Source organism: Delphinus delphis, chromosome 7 (genome assembly GCF_949987515.2).
Source record: "Delphinus delphis chromosome 7, mDelDel1.2, whole genome shotgun sequence".
Lineage (NCBI taxonomy): Eukaryota > Metazoa > Chordata > Mammalia > Artiodactyla > Delphinidae > Delphinus > Delphinus delphis.
In genome coordinates this window covers 11,819,898-11,834,960 of record NC_082689.1, presented here as the reverse complement: position 1 = coordinate 11,834,960, position 15,063 = coordinate 11,819,898, and the positions used below count along the sequence as shown (strand labels likewise).

Sequence of the window (15,063 nt, the reverse complement as noted above, 5' to 3'; positions counted from 1 at the left end):
AGACCTTGACACCAGACAAGGGGACATCTTCAGAGTTAATGAGCAATTAGGATGTTCTTTCCTGTCAATTAACTGGCAGAATAATGAGATCAAATGAGCACTGTCCTTAAAAACACCCAGACTTGTGTTTTCTAAAAAGGGTGTCTTTCTCTGCTGTTTTAGTTACATGAATAGACAAACAACTATTTAACATGGAAATAAATTAAATATTGCACCTACAGCAAACAGAAGAGAGAGGTATACAGACAGGATACTCTTTATTCGAAACTCAGAATTCACAGGTTTTCCTCGAGTGACTGTAATGACGTCATAACATCTGCTATCACCTTAATTATCTTAAAGATTGGCAGGCAAATATTTAGGGAGTGAGCATCCTTTCTCATATGAATGAATGTATCATATCTAAGTTTGGGGCAATCGAGGTATTGATCCTAAATTTGAATTAGTGGGCTCCAGACCATGCGCCATCTAAGGATTTTGGTCTTTCCCTGAATGTGATGAGAAGTTAGTGAAGGGTGTGAACAAAGGGGCAAGGGAAGCAGAGAAAATGGGCAAAGGCCCTGAGATGAGAGGGTGGCCCATTGTAGGTACTGCGATAGTTGTGGCTGCAATATATTTTTCATTGTCGGACCAGAGTGGCAAGATGGGTGGGAATCAGGTTGTGAAAGGCCCGGTATGTTGTTTTTAAGGGTTTTGTACTTGACCCTGGAAACAGGGGAAACCATTGAGACTTTTAAGTAGGGAGGGCAATAAGATGAAATCTGGCTTTTAAGCTCACTCTGCTGTGTGTGGGGATTGGGTTGCAGGGAGAGAGATGGAATTTGAGTGAGTTCCAGCACACCAGGCACCATTATAAGTGACATGTATGCATGTTTAGTGTATGTACATGTGTATGCACATGAGTGTGTATGTGCGTGTGTGTTCACTCAATCCAACAACCACCAATGCAGTGTTACTGTTTACCCATTTCAGAGAAGAGACTAAACCGAAGGAAGGCAAACTGTGGTCCCATAGCTAATAAGTGACAGAGCTGAGATTTGAGCACAAGGAGTCTTGGTTCCAGAGTCTATATACTTATTACCCATGACGTCATTTTGCCTTTCATATTGTATTGGTATGGTCATCATCATCATAATTTAATTAATAATTAATATAATTAATCTAAATGCTACTAGTATTTTACTAGCTTAGTGAACTTTTTTTCTGTATTCATACTCATTCCTATTGGAATGAAATTAGAAATTTTAGTGAGTTAGAGTTTTCTGTAAAATATTCATCAGAAAGTTTCAAATTAAGTTTTTCAAGTAGAGGTTATTAATGACTTCTTGGTCAACTTTAAACTTCCTATGGGAATTTCTACTGCAGATTTCATGGTTGAGTGTTTTCAGGGCCTTCAGTGGAGACCTGTGAAAGTCTAGGGAACATGAAATCCCCAGCTGTTTTCCAGCCCCCAGGTAACACTCAGCTAACTATAGATAGAATACTCCAATTCAATGGAAAGTTAGAAAAGACCATATTAAATGAAGGAGAATGGACATTTATGAAAGCTACAGCTCACTGACATCAAGGAGAATTAAATTTATTCGAGCAGTGACCTCACTTGATTTCTGAAAAAAGAATAACCATTGATGTGCAGTGTGTTTCAGTAAATGAATGGTGGGTGCATCCAAGGCCTGTAGGACAATGAAAGGCCAAGCATATAGTTAACCAGCATTTGTTAAGTAACTAGAGGAGGGGTTTCAGAGATTTTGGTAGTTCTCAGTCCTGGCTTCCTGTTACAGTCACCTGGGGAGCTTTTAAAAATGATCAGTGCCGGGGCTTCCCTGGTGGCGCAGTGGTTGAGAGTCCGCCTGCTGATGCAGGGGATGCGGGTTCGTGCCCCGGTCCGGGAGGATCTCACATTACGCGGAGCAGCTGGGCCCGTGAGCCATGGCCGCTGAGCCTGCGCGTCCGGAGCCAGTGCTCCGCAACGGGAGAGGCCACAACAGTGAGAGGCCCGCGTACCGCAAAAAAAAAAAAAAAAAAAAAAAAAAAAAAAAAATTATCAGTGCCGCTTTTTCCCTCTGAGAAGGCAGCGGAGGCTGACTCTACAGTCATGGCCAAGATTAAGGCTCGAGACCTTCGCGGCAAGAAGAAGGAGCTGCTGAAACAGCTGGAGGACCTGAAAGTGGAGCTGTCCCAGCTACGCGTGGCTAAAGTACCAGGCGGCGCGGCTTCCAAACTCTCCAAGATCCAAGTTGTTTGCAAATCCATCGCCCGTGTACTCACCATCATTAACCAGACTCAGAATGAGAACCTCAGGAAATTCTGTAAGGGCAAGAAGTACAAGCCCCTGCATCTGTGGTCCAAGAAAACGCGTGTCGCGTGCCACGTGCCGCCGGCTCAACAAACACGAAGAGAACCTGAAGACCAAGAAGCAGCAGTGGAATGAGCGGCTGTACCCGCTCCGGAAGTACGCGGTCAAGGCCCGAGCATCCAGGTGTCATTAAAACAAACAAACTGGCAAAAAAAAAAAAAAATTGTCAGTGCCTTGGCCCCCAGTAAATCAGAATATACAGCTGGTGGGGCAGGGGTGAGGGCAGGTGCACAAAGGCGGCAGCGTGGGCCCAGGTACTGGGACTGCTTCATAAGGTCCCCTGGTGATTCTCGCAGGGCTTCAGGTCTATAGGTGGGGAGTTCCTTGAGGGCCACGGAGGGAGGTTCCCATTTCTCTCTGCGCCGCTCTTAAGAAGCTCTAGCAGAAGACAATGGGTACTTTTTTTTTAATTGAAGGTACAGATAGTACCATCCATTTTAGTAGTTACCTAGATTTCTAAATTCTTTCTATGTAATTTTTAGAATATTTGGAAAACCCATATTGTGCCACGTATGAGCAAGGTAGCCATCTCTCTTCCCCCCAAATGAAGATAAACAAAAACCAAATTCTCTGCCTTCAGGGAACTTAGTCAAGTGGAAGAGAGAGTGAGGAAAGGTGGAGGGAGGGAACTAGGAAGGCATCAACAAAAATAGCTATTATCTGGGTGAAACTGTTGCTAATCAAAGAGAAGTGTGACTGATGGTTGGGAATATTTAGGAACGGGATGGATGGATGGAAAGAAGGAAGGAAAAGCTGTGGATGGTTTCCTAGTATGTTTCGATGACAAGAAAAGAAACCATTAAGACCGACATATTTCATATACGAATTCTTATTGGAAATCATGCTATTAAGAAATCGTAAAATAGCATGTTTGTTTTTTGTCTATTCTGTTCTCTAGGCTTGTCTTTACTGATGAGGAATGTTAACATAAACATAAAGCAGTGAGTTTTTTGTTTTTTTGCGGTACGCGGGCCTCTCACTGTTGTGGCCTCTCCCGTTGCGGAGCACAGGCTCCGGACGCGCAGGCTCAGCGGCCGTGGCTCACAGACGCGGCATGTGGGATCTTCCGGACCGGGGCACGAACCCGTGTCCCCTGCATTGGCAGGCGGACTCTCAACCACTGCGCCACCAGAGAAACCCAAGCAGTAAGTTTTAATGATTATTGCTCAGAGTGTGCTTTCTTTTTTAATTATTTTGCCTTTTAACATGTTTCTTATTACAGAGGAATGAGATTCTTTTTCAGGCCTTCTAGTGGTTAGGAAGTTTGCAATTCACGAAAGCACCAATTACAGACGATTATAACCTGACAGCACAACTGCCATTTGAGGAGAGCTCAGTTGACACTTTCAGCAACTGCGCAAACAACCTTAGCCTAAGAGCCCTGTGGCAGCGGTTTGGCCTTATAAGAATTACAGATTTCTTGTTAATATAGTTATTCTTAGATTATAACTCTGTAAGAGCCTTAGAAACGGCCTGGTCCTGACCACCTTGGCACACTGCACCCTAGAAAGAGAGGGTGTGGGCTAGAGCCACACGGCTTAAGCGTCCCTTAGCTAGTGCTGGAGTCTGCATCATTGTACTCCCCATTCGGAGCTGTTTTTACCATATCCCCCAAGTTCATTTTTAAGCATCATATGCAATCAAAAAAATAAACGGGGTTATTCGCAGAGTAACAGTGCACATTCTGACCATTACTACCACACATCCCCCACTACCTGTCAGTAAGATCCTTTGGTACCTGCATGTGCTTCGAGAACTGTCTAGTGAGCAACTAGAGTAGAGGGGGTAAGCTCTACCCTTTAAAGTAAGTTTTCAGGGACTCCAGGGAGCAGCTGGGAGCCGCTTGCTGTCTAACATGACATTGGGAACTCTAGCAGATTTACCAGCGTCTTGCATTTAACCGAGCTTTCTTGTGAATGGATCCAGAACATCCTACAACTAGGTCTTCTTTTTATGCACTGATTATTTTGATGCTGTGGAGTTTTGGCCAGATTGATCTTTAAGGTATCACATAATTTTTAAGACAAAAGTAGGAGTCATCAACTTACATTTTATTAGTCTAGTTTTATAACATTTGTACAGAAATGGGTTTTTAATTGAAATCAAGTTTAGCATCGACATCTTGCTGCATGCAGAAACATTAGCTTTTTGAATTGGGAGGGACCCTAGGAGATGCTTCTCATTCATTCCCCAAATGCTCCCTGCAGCCTCCATGAGTCGGGCCATCTTCACACTGTCAGAAATGTGTGTCTCTGGAAGACAAAGCATAAAACGAGAATAATTTTCTCTTTTGTGGACCGTTGCCAAGTTGGTACTTAACAGGATTAAAAAATTGATTAACCGGCTTTAATTTAAAATTGTCTTATGGTAGTTATTTTATGGTAGTTATCAGGTAAAGTTTACCTAGCCAGCTGGAACAAGCTTTGCCTATCAAGAATTTGATGACTGTGTTTTTAAATATATGTAAAGGTGGGGGGAAGGAAAAAAGGTAGGAAGAGCTTAGAGTCTGTTTCCCCCGCAGTCTGTGATGAAGCCCTTTGCAGCCTGGCGTTCACGCCTTGACACAGTGTGGGCTTCGCAGCCATTCAGGCCCCAGTTGGAATCCCAGCTGTCTTTCCTTCACCAGTGAACAAGGTAATTAGGGGATTTATGGGGATTCTGTGGCTGGGGAGTTAAACCCTCCTCTTGGGGCGGTGGTGACGGCCGCTTGAGACAGGGCATGAGGACACCCTTCCCAGAGAAGGCCCTCGATAGATCCTCTTCATTTCCCTTTCTCCTCTTTCACATGTGCTCTCTCCACTCATCTTAGGTCACTTACTAAAATTTTTCTTTTGGCATTTATTTCCATGTCTCAGAGATTCCTCCAAAAAGATAATAATGGTAATGAATGCTTAAGCACTAATATTTAGCAAGCCTCTTTTATGTACCAGGCACAGCAAGTGCCTTTCATGCATTTTTTTAAATTTACTTTTTACAAGGACTTATGAGGTAGGGCACAATTGAAGCTTAAAAATTAAATGTAATAGGCCTGGATTCATACCTCGACTCTATCTGACTCCAAAGCACTGCGTCCTGTTCCAAGGATCTCGTTCTTGGAGCTCGAAATTCTGTTTCTGCTGCCATCCCAGGTGATGATTATGAAAACAGTAACAGCCAGCACGTAGCTTGTGCTGGGCACCGCTCTAAGCCCTTTATATATGTTGACATTTAAGGCTCACCACAGCCCTCTACAAGTTCTATTGCTGTCCCCATTTTTCAGATGAGCAAACCAAGGCACAGAGAGGCTTAGTAACTTGTCCATTTACCCAAGGTCACACAGAGTTAAAACTGGGTCTCAAACTCTAGTTTTTAATCCCCCAGCTGTCCTTCCCGTTTCACTTAAGCAGTTCTCAAAACTTGTTTTACACTAGATCTCAGACTAATCAAAGACGAGACAGGAACTCTCTCTTGCTCAACTTAACCATCCCTGCTACTCTACTTTTCCAGTAACTTGCAGAATTTTTTCCTTATTCTTGCTACAGTCCTTCTAAAGTAGTGATATATTGAATATTTCGTCCAAACGCTAAACCAAGAATAATGCCTAAGCAAGGAAGAACAAATTCATTAACTAGGAATCCATTTACAGTCAATCCCCAGGGCTCATTGTGCAGTCAGTGCTTCTGCATCATTTAGAGTTGCTAATAAATGAAGGCCTTTGCATCTTTCCAAGTGTCTTCATATTTACCAGTCTCGTATTTTACCATAGGAAGCGGCTTCAACAAGCATATTAATGTGTTGACAGTTCTAATTAATACAAGTAATTAGTCCTGACAGTAGAACTGTGAAAAGAAGACCCATTCATAAATTTGCTAATTATGTCACTCTGCTCAGAATTTAATCGCAGTCTAGTCTTTAATCATTTCTGTATATGAGCAAAAGGCCAGCTCACTAAATTCTTCAGACTTTCACATTTACTTCTGATAAAGGAATTTTATCAAAGTTAATTTATCTTTGGAACTTAATATTCCAGTATGCAGGAACTGGTGAGGAACAGAGCTCCTTCTGGAGAGAAATAAACAGGAGAATGGGAAAAACCAGGCAAGGAAGGAAGGAGGTAGGAAGAAGTCATCGAGGGCGTCCATATGCTTTCTTACATATCTAAGTCTACAAGGTTTTGTGCACTAATATATTGATGTTTTTCTAAAAACTAAGGTAGTTTTATTTAGGCTGTTGGTATATTTGTGGTACAGAAAATTTGAAGACAGTTTGTTACTTGGATCCCAAGTTGAGCCCTCCTCTCTCTGATGTAAATAGTGTACATTTGCAGGCATGTTTGTTCTGGAGCAGGGTTTTTCAACCTGAGCACTATTGACATTTGGGGCTGAATAATTCCTTGTTGGGGTGGAGCTGTCCTGTGCATTGTGGGATGTTGAATAGCATTCGGCCTCTACCCACCAGATGCTCGTGCACCCTTCCTCCCAGTTGTGACGGCCAAAAGTATCTACAGACATTGCCAGTTCTCCCTTAGGGGGCAAAATCTGTTGAGAACCACCACACCAGAGGGTAAGTTTAGATGATAAAGAATCAGGTAAACTTGTGTATAGGACACTTACATAGAATCAGTTATAGCAAAATCAATAAAATCAAGCACATCACTTGGAAGTGATTTAGTGGCAGGAAATCCAGATTTGGAATGATATTCCTTGAATTTCAGTACCTCCTTCTTACCTTTTCAATGTAAAGGTCCCTCTGGTTCTCTCTGATAGCAAGTAGGGTGGCACTTGGTACCCTGGTAGTAGAGTGGTTGTATCTAAAACTCCTTTGCTTCTTGTGTTAAATACACTGGGCTCTTAGCTTTCATGGACTTAGTATGTAGTGTTTCGACCACTTTTAGGTGACCTTAAAGTTCTGGGTACTCAGCTGCAGGTGTTCTTTGTTCCCCTTTCCAGTCCATTAATTCCTTCCCTTCTTGTCTTACTTGCCTCCATCCAGTGCTTAGATTTCCAGTCCTTTGTTTCAGTTACTCTCTTACAAATACCTTCCGTGCCCTTGTTGCTCAGTCCTTCATCCACCTATATGGAAAAATTCCACAGACTTAGATGAGCCCAGCCCCTAGGCTTCTCGGACCCTGCACCTGGCAGCTGAGCCCAATTGGAGACTGTGCCCCAACAGAGTAAACTGAGTCTATTACAAATGATATCAACATCTCACCTGTCCTCGACTTCCCCCCAAAAATAGAATCCACCTGTAGGTAATGCCCTCAACGTCCCATGATGAAAACTACAAACTTACCTGTCTCCACCCCCATACTGAACTTGTCCCTCCTAATAGCTGGGCAGGGAAGTCTCTTTCCTCTTACCGAAAGCTAATCCTTTCCCTGTCCTAACTTCTCAGGAAAAGCTCTTGTTACTGATTATCCCCCTTTCCCTCTGTCTTCAGCTTCTGAATGTTTACCAGATCCTTCCTGTCAATATTGAAACCTACTCGAGTCTCTTTCCACACTCATCCCCAAAGAGAGAGAGACCAACAGCACAACTGCCTTTCATTCACCACCTTTCCTTTCCACTTACGGTCTGCAGAGTCTCCACTTCTTCAGTCGTGCTGCTGACCCCCGTTACTCTCATGAAACCGTTCTAGCCAAGTTCCCCAGCGGCCTCAATGTTGCTAAGGCCCGGAGACACTTCTCTTCCCCAGGTTTACTTAACATAACTATCCACTCCTTGAAACCCTCCTTTTTTCTACCCTCCTGGCTTTCCCACTACTGCTCTGACCTCTTTCCTTGGTCTCCTTTGCAGGCTCACCCGCCTCTGCTCTACCTTGGAATATCAGTTTTCCTAATGACTTCATTCTTGGACCTCTTTTCTTAAGGCTTTAGTTACGATTTATACTTCAAATTTATCTTCCCAGCCCAGATCTCTTTCTGAAATTATATCAATATATAAATGAACTCAAGGACATCTCAAATGCAGCATGTACTTACCTTTTCCACCTCCCCAACTTGTTCCTCGTCAGGTGTTACCTCCTGGGTGTTGTCAGTAACCAGGTGATCTTGATGCTAAGTCAAAACATGTCTCAAATCCACATCCGCTAGCCTGGGCCACTGTTACGACTGGACGGTGGGAGGTGAGGACAGAGAGGTTTAAGAGCCAGCTCACACAGGGCCTTTCAGGCCGGCAGAAGGACTTTGGTTTTTCTCTTAAGTGAGATGGGAGCCTTTAGAGGGTTTTGAGCACAGAGTATCATAATTTAACTTAATTTCTTAAAGGCTCACTGGGGCTACTGTGTTGAGAATAGTCTGTGGGGCAGCATAGTGGGGTGAATGCTGACCCCCAAAAGAGCTGTGCCCCCAGAGCCTTAGAATGCAACTGTATTTGGAGTAAGAGTCTTTGCAGATGTAATGAAAATGACACTGGCAAGGTGAGGTCATCCTGATGAGGGTAGGCCCTAAACCCAATGATAGGTGTGCTGATGAGAGAGGGCAAAGGAGAAGATAGACACAGAGGGATAGGCCATGTGAAGACAGAGACAGAGGGCAGCAGCAGGAAGACCAGTTAGGAGCCTGTTGCAGTAACCCAGGCAAGGGAGGACCACAGCTCCCACCCGGACGGCAGCCGTGGAGGAGGTGCGTGGCGGTTAGCTTCTGGGTACATTTTAGAGGTAGAGCAGAAGGATTCTTTGACAGAATGGTGGGGATTGTGAGAGAAAGAGAAGTGAAGGGGGAATAAAGTTTTGGGCTGAGGGCACTGGAAAGTTGGAGTTTCCATTAATCTGAACATGCAGATAGAGCAGGTTTGCAGGGAAAAAAATGGAGTTCAGTCTTGGACCTGGAGAGAGTGACAGGTTTATGAGAGTTCCATGTGGGGATGGAGTAGGTAGTTCTGTATGAGAGCAGATGACAGGTATGGTCTGGAAATAAAAATCTGGTAGTCATCGGCATGATATAAATGGTATTTAAATTCATGAAAGTGGGTGGAATCGCCAAGGGAGTGAGTAAAGATGGAGAAGAGGGTCAAAGCCTGAGCACTGGGGTCTCCAACATAAAGAGGTCAGAGAGAAAAAGAGGTACCAGCGAAGGAGAGGGAGAAGAAGGAACCAGTGAAGCAGGGTGGAAAACCGGAGAAAAAGAGAGCAGGTGGTCCTAGAAGACAAGAATCTTTTTCTAGGAGGAAAGAGTGTCCATCTGTGCCAAATGCCCCAGTGGTCCCAGGTAGATGAGGACTTGAGAAATGATCCGTGGATTTAGCAACACGGAGGTTAGCAATAGCCTTGCCAGGAGCTGTTTCAGGAAGTGAACAGTTGATGGTGCAATATAGACCCTACTTTTGTCCTTTGTTCCACCAGAGTTAAAACAGAGGCCCTGAGCTTCTAAAGGCTTTGAGCTTCTTAATCCCCACCCCCACCCCTGTGAAAGAATAAAAAGAAGGATTCTGGGCTTCCCTGGTGGCGCAGTGGTTAAGAGTCTGCCTGCCGATGCAGGGGACACATGTTCGTGCCCCGGTCCGGGAAGATCCCACGTGCCACGGAGCGGCTGGGCCCGTGAGCCATGGCCGCTGAGCCTGCACGTCCGGAGCCTGTGCTCCGCAACGGGAGAGGCCCGTGTACCGCAAAAAAAAAAAAAAAGGATTCTGATGACTCCTGTAGCCTGCGCTACTGCTGCTGGGTTCCCCAGCCTTAGTTTAACTAGTGTTAAATAAATAAGTCCCTGATGCTGCTCATCCTAAGCTACAGAGAATCGCCCACGTGAGAAGCAACGTAATCACAAAGGAACATTTGCCTTTGATTTGGACCATCTGGCCTTGTGCTTTTTCAGTGTAAGGCTAATAATGGAAATTATTTTCCCTGCCTGTAGTACCTGACGTGTGTTGGAGGGGTTTCTCCTAGGGGTCCCTCTCAGCGGCTCCAGAGCATCACTGTCCTATAGAACTCTCTGCAGTGATGGGCATGGTCTTTATCTTCAGTGTCCGACATGGTAGCCACTAGCCACATGTGCTAAGCACTTGGAATGTAGTTAGTACAACTGAGGCACTGCTTTTTTAGTTTTTTTAATTCATTTACATGTAAATAGCCATGTGTCCTAGGTGAGACCCAACAGTCTAGTTCAACGAGCTCTGCAGGTAATTCTCTTACACACTAAACAGAATGGTTTCCTGTGTTTAGAGCTGGGCCCCACCCCCAGAGTTCTTGACTTAATGGGTTTGGGGATGGGGTGTGAGAACTTGACTGGTTAACAGGCTCCCAGGTGACGCTCTGATGCTGGTCTGGGAATCACTTTGAGAACCTGATGTAGAAAATGGACCACCTCTTTGTGAGGCGACCCCAGATCCCCAAGAGTGAATTCCATAAATGCCACAGAACAGATACTTTAAGTCAGGATATCCCAAATGTGCCCTATGAACTTCATGAAAATCTTGCTGTTTTCTCATGATCCAGTAACAAGCAGTGCCTGACTCATTGAGGAGCTCACAACTGGCAGCTGAACCAGCAAGTCTGAAGTCTGTGGGGCGGGCCTTCGGGAAGGGCTGGCTGGGACTCTGGGACGTGTGCTGAAGTTGCAGTTCATCAGTGGAATTTCTTCTTTGTTGAGGAAGCTTCAGCTTTGCTCTTAGGGGGTTTTCAGCTAATTAATTAATTTCAGCTAATTAATTAATTTCAGCTACCTAGATTAACTAGGATAATCTCCCTTGAAGTCAACTGATTAGATACTCAATCACATCTACCACATACTTTCAGAGCAACACCCCAATTAGTGTTTGACTGAATAATTGGTAACTGTAGCCTAGCCCAATTGATACATAAGAAAGATCATCCTGCTTGGAGAGTTAGTGTTCAGGGATCACATCTTGAAAGGTGTGGTATATGTTCTGGTCCTTGAAGAATGGGAGATTCTAGTGAGTGGGGATGAAGGGAATAGGTATTCTAGAGAACATGACTATTAAAAATTATCAAAATAAACAATAGAAGATGCCAAGACAGGAAAGTACAATTGGTATTTGAAGAATGGCTAGTTGTTGCTATATGACCTTTCTCTGAACCTCAGTTTCCTCATCTAAAAATGGGTTAAATACTTGTCATGACTATCCCCCAGAATGGAATGAGGTGATGTTTGAGGGTGCCTTTTGGAAACAGTAAACGCTGTGAATGCTAAGGTTATTTTATAGCCATGTTGGTGGTGGTAGTATTCGTGTGTGAACTTTGTGTGGTGAAAGAAACCAAAAAGTTTGGGCAGGTAAAACAGAGCCTGACTGTTGTGGGCTCTGTCTAAAATGTGTGTCTTTAATTTGGGGGGAAAAAGTATTTAGTTTCAAATGGATTAATAGGAAATAAAGGCATCCCTATATATGCAGTCATACCTGATGGCCGCAAAGATGCGGCAGCCATTTGCTCTCTGCCTAAGATGGCTCAACACTTTTTACAGAAGTGGGCCTTAGACCACGATTTTTGATGCTTGAGATAGTCGAGGTGAAGGAGAGTCATTTATTATAAAGTTATTGAATACTTTGCCTAAATAGGGAAAGAGAGTTAAACGATTTCCAAGAAAGTTGTTCCTAGGCAATGGCCACTGTAGCCAGTTGACTTGGTCATCAAAGAATGCACCAGAGAAGGGATGCCAAAGCGAGTGCCGTCTGACAAACTTCTTTTCTTTTTTTCCCCAGAGCTCTGCTCTACAAACTAATTTTGCCAAGCAAGTTTCTGCTTGATTTTTAAAGCCCTGTGCGTTCTGAAGGAAATTTAAGCCATATGCTCCTGAGTCACTTATGCCCAAGTCATGAAAATGTTATTTGTAAATGTGATTTCATGTTTGAAGCCATTGTAAAGTATTTTTAGTAGATTTTCATTCTTCATCATGCATAATTTTTCTTGGTTTGTTTTCTTGTTTTATTTAAACCCGTTGTATATCAATCATCCTAACACACATCCCGTGGTGAGACACAAAGGAAATCTTGAAGCCAGGAGGGTCTAGTCGTACACATTTGAAGCGGCCAGGTTCTATCTGCAGAAGCTTATAACTGCTATCCCGCTTCCGTTTATGATGTTGTGTCCTGGGCTGCTTTTAACCTGGTCATACCCTGCCCCAGCCCCATCCCAGCCGGCTCCGTAAAAGGGAGCCCATGAAGAAGAATAGGAAAAAGGACAAATAATAGACCCAGACTGCCTCCTAGGATATATTTCTGTGTTATACCACATGATCCTTTCTTTCCAAAAGTGAGTTCATTTTCCTCTTTTACCTACTAATGTTGCCTGCTGGGAAGATTAAGATATTTCATGAAATGTCTACAAAAGAGAGAAGTAAAATTGACTTTAGGAGCAGTCCACAGCTTTTCATTCTTAGGGCAAAATAGATGATGGTGTCTGCTTAGGGCTGAGCTAATTGAAAAATGGTTTCATTTTTACCAGTGTAAGTGGGGGGGCGGTTTTTTGATTTTTTTTGTTTTTCCTTTTTTTTTTAACCTCTGTCTCTTTGGAATCTCACGATACAGGCCAACTTTTATCTTTACATGAAGCGTCCTGGTTTACGTGTGTCTGTCCATCAGAGACATCTGTGGGCTGCAGAAGGGCACCAGAGCAGCCTTATGTTTAGGGTATGGTAGAGATTTGTCTCTGGTCTGAGCACCAGTTCCCAGGTAGGCGGCAGGTGTAGCATCCGACATGGTAAGAGGCATTTACTACCAGGAGGGGCAAAGACCAGAGGGGTTAAAAGTTTACTTCTCATCACTCTGAGCTTATGAAATACTTTCCCATCTTTTTTTTTTTTTAACTTGGACCTCAGAACTGCCCCAAAGGCCATGGTTTCTGGTTTTCAGTAGGTTATTTTTTCATGAAGAAAATGAGGCTCAGAGGGGTACTTTCTTAGATATTTCACAAGGTGATTGTGGCTACTGGCGTGTGCCTCTGTCTCCACTACACTATAAACTCCGGGAGAGCACAGATGTCCTGTCCATCCTGTGGGGACTTTTGAGGACTTATGTGGGCTTTTATTTTTAGAAACCCCACCTCGACCCTGTGTCATTTCACGTGTTGAAACATGTGACAGCCCATCCGTAGTATATAAATATATATTTAAGTAAACGACTATAAATATATATGTCATATTTATGAGTTGAGATATAAATGATTGATATGGTACGTTTCATAGGCATTTAATCAAATACTTATTACTTTTCAGTTTTATAGATTTTTTTTTTTTCACTGAGGGAGCCACTTAATTGCTTTGAGATCTCAGACGCTTTCACAGGCTTAGTCCCTGAGCACTGTTTCTACAGTGGATAAAGCCATGCCCCTGCTCTTATTCACTTCTGTGCACCCCACACCTATCACAGACCCCCCGGGAAAGTGCTTAATAAATGTCTGTTGGATGAATGATCACCTAATAAGAGAAAGAGTGAAAGAATGAACAAACGAATGAATAATAAGTGGTGAAGTCTGGCATTATATTAAAGCCCATGTCAGCCCTGGATGGCTATTTCTTTTACACGGCCGTCATGGTGGACGTCCCCCAAGCTGTGCATTCAAAACGTAGTCCTTGTCTTTCTCTCGTTGTTCTTTTCCAAGCCAGTTTCCTCCTCTGTTACAGCTAAGGCACAAGAAAGAACAGGCTACAAGTTATTTGCGTTTTGGTAGCTCTTAGGAAGGAGTAGCTACTTTAGGGTGATAATTCTTTTCTCTGTTTAATTGCTATAGTTTATTTGCTTTGCCTTACAAGTGTGGGATAAATGTGGTTATTATTAATATTCAAATACTCAAATAAGTTTCTTGACAAAACCAAAGAAGTGTTTTTTTGCCTGTCTTTTTTGTTTTGTTTTGTTTCGAATTCTAAGTGTTTTCTCTCAGGTATTTCTCATTGTGATACCTGTGTTTTCACGAGACGTGACTTTTTTTTAATCCAAGGGTGAATCTTCGTGGTCTGTCTTCAGAGTTCTTGGATTTGGTAGCTATTGAACATGTTGGAAAGCTAGAGAGCCCCCTTCTTATGAAAGAAAGAAATACAAAGGGACTACATGAGAGGGGAGAGAGAGATGAAGATTGTGTAAGAGCCATCCTTTTCTGCCTCAGCCCTGATTTCACCCCTAGAAAAGTGGATCCTCATTTTTCTTATGTAAATGGACACCAGGAGCAATTTCTCCTGTCAGCTCATCTGGATCCCCAGGGTCTCTAGATGGATCTCGCTGGATGGCTCCAGGGCAGACTAGGACTAAACCAAAAACCTGCAGCGCCCCAGGATGGCTGAGTTTGTGGGTCAAGGCAGGAGCTGGAAATGGTGGAACTTAACCCTCCATCCATGAAAACTCTTTGGGGTTCAGTCATTCAACAAATTCTGATTGGCCACCTGCCTTGGGAATACCACCATGACCAGGCAGACTTGTCTCTGGAGTCCAGACGCTCGATCAAGCTCTTGCTTGAGGTATATTTGAAATGGCTTTGGTTTTTATTTCTCTTTTTTTGGTTGGATTTGGTTGTGTGTGCACAAGTGTCCTTGTGTATTCAAAAGACTGAAGCCTTCAGTTTATAAACTGAAGTTAGAGGGGGGAAGGAAGCCTATAACATAAAAATTGGAAATGTAAAACTTCAGTTTCTCCACTGCTATATTCTTTTTATGTATTTCTTTTAAGATCTCTTGATGGACCTGGGCTTCAAAATAGAGGGATACAGAACCCTTCTTGAGTTTGTGCTGCCTCCCTGGCACTACCCTTCCTCATGGGGTTCCTACCTGGACCTCCAACTTAGGCACT

The 15,063-nt window shown here is 43.5% G+C and overlaps 1 protein-coding gene and 1 pseudogene across 4 annotated transcripts in view; both read left to right on the top strand.

The window, feature by feature from the left end:
- Positions 1 to 15,063, top strand: part of RHBDD1 (rhomboid domain containing 1) — a 114,847-nt gene that overhangs the window by 78,393 nt on the left and 21,391 nt on the right. The gene's annotated exons all lie outside the window — the stretch shown is intronic.
- LOC132427967 (large ribosomal subunit protein uL29 pseudogene) lies at positions 2,030 to 3,294 on the top strand (annotated as a pseudogene).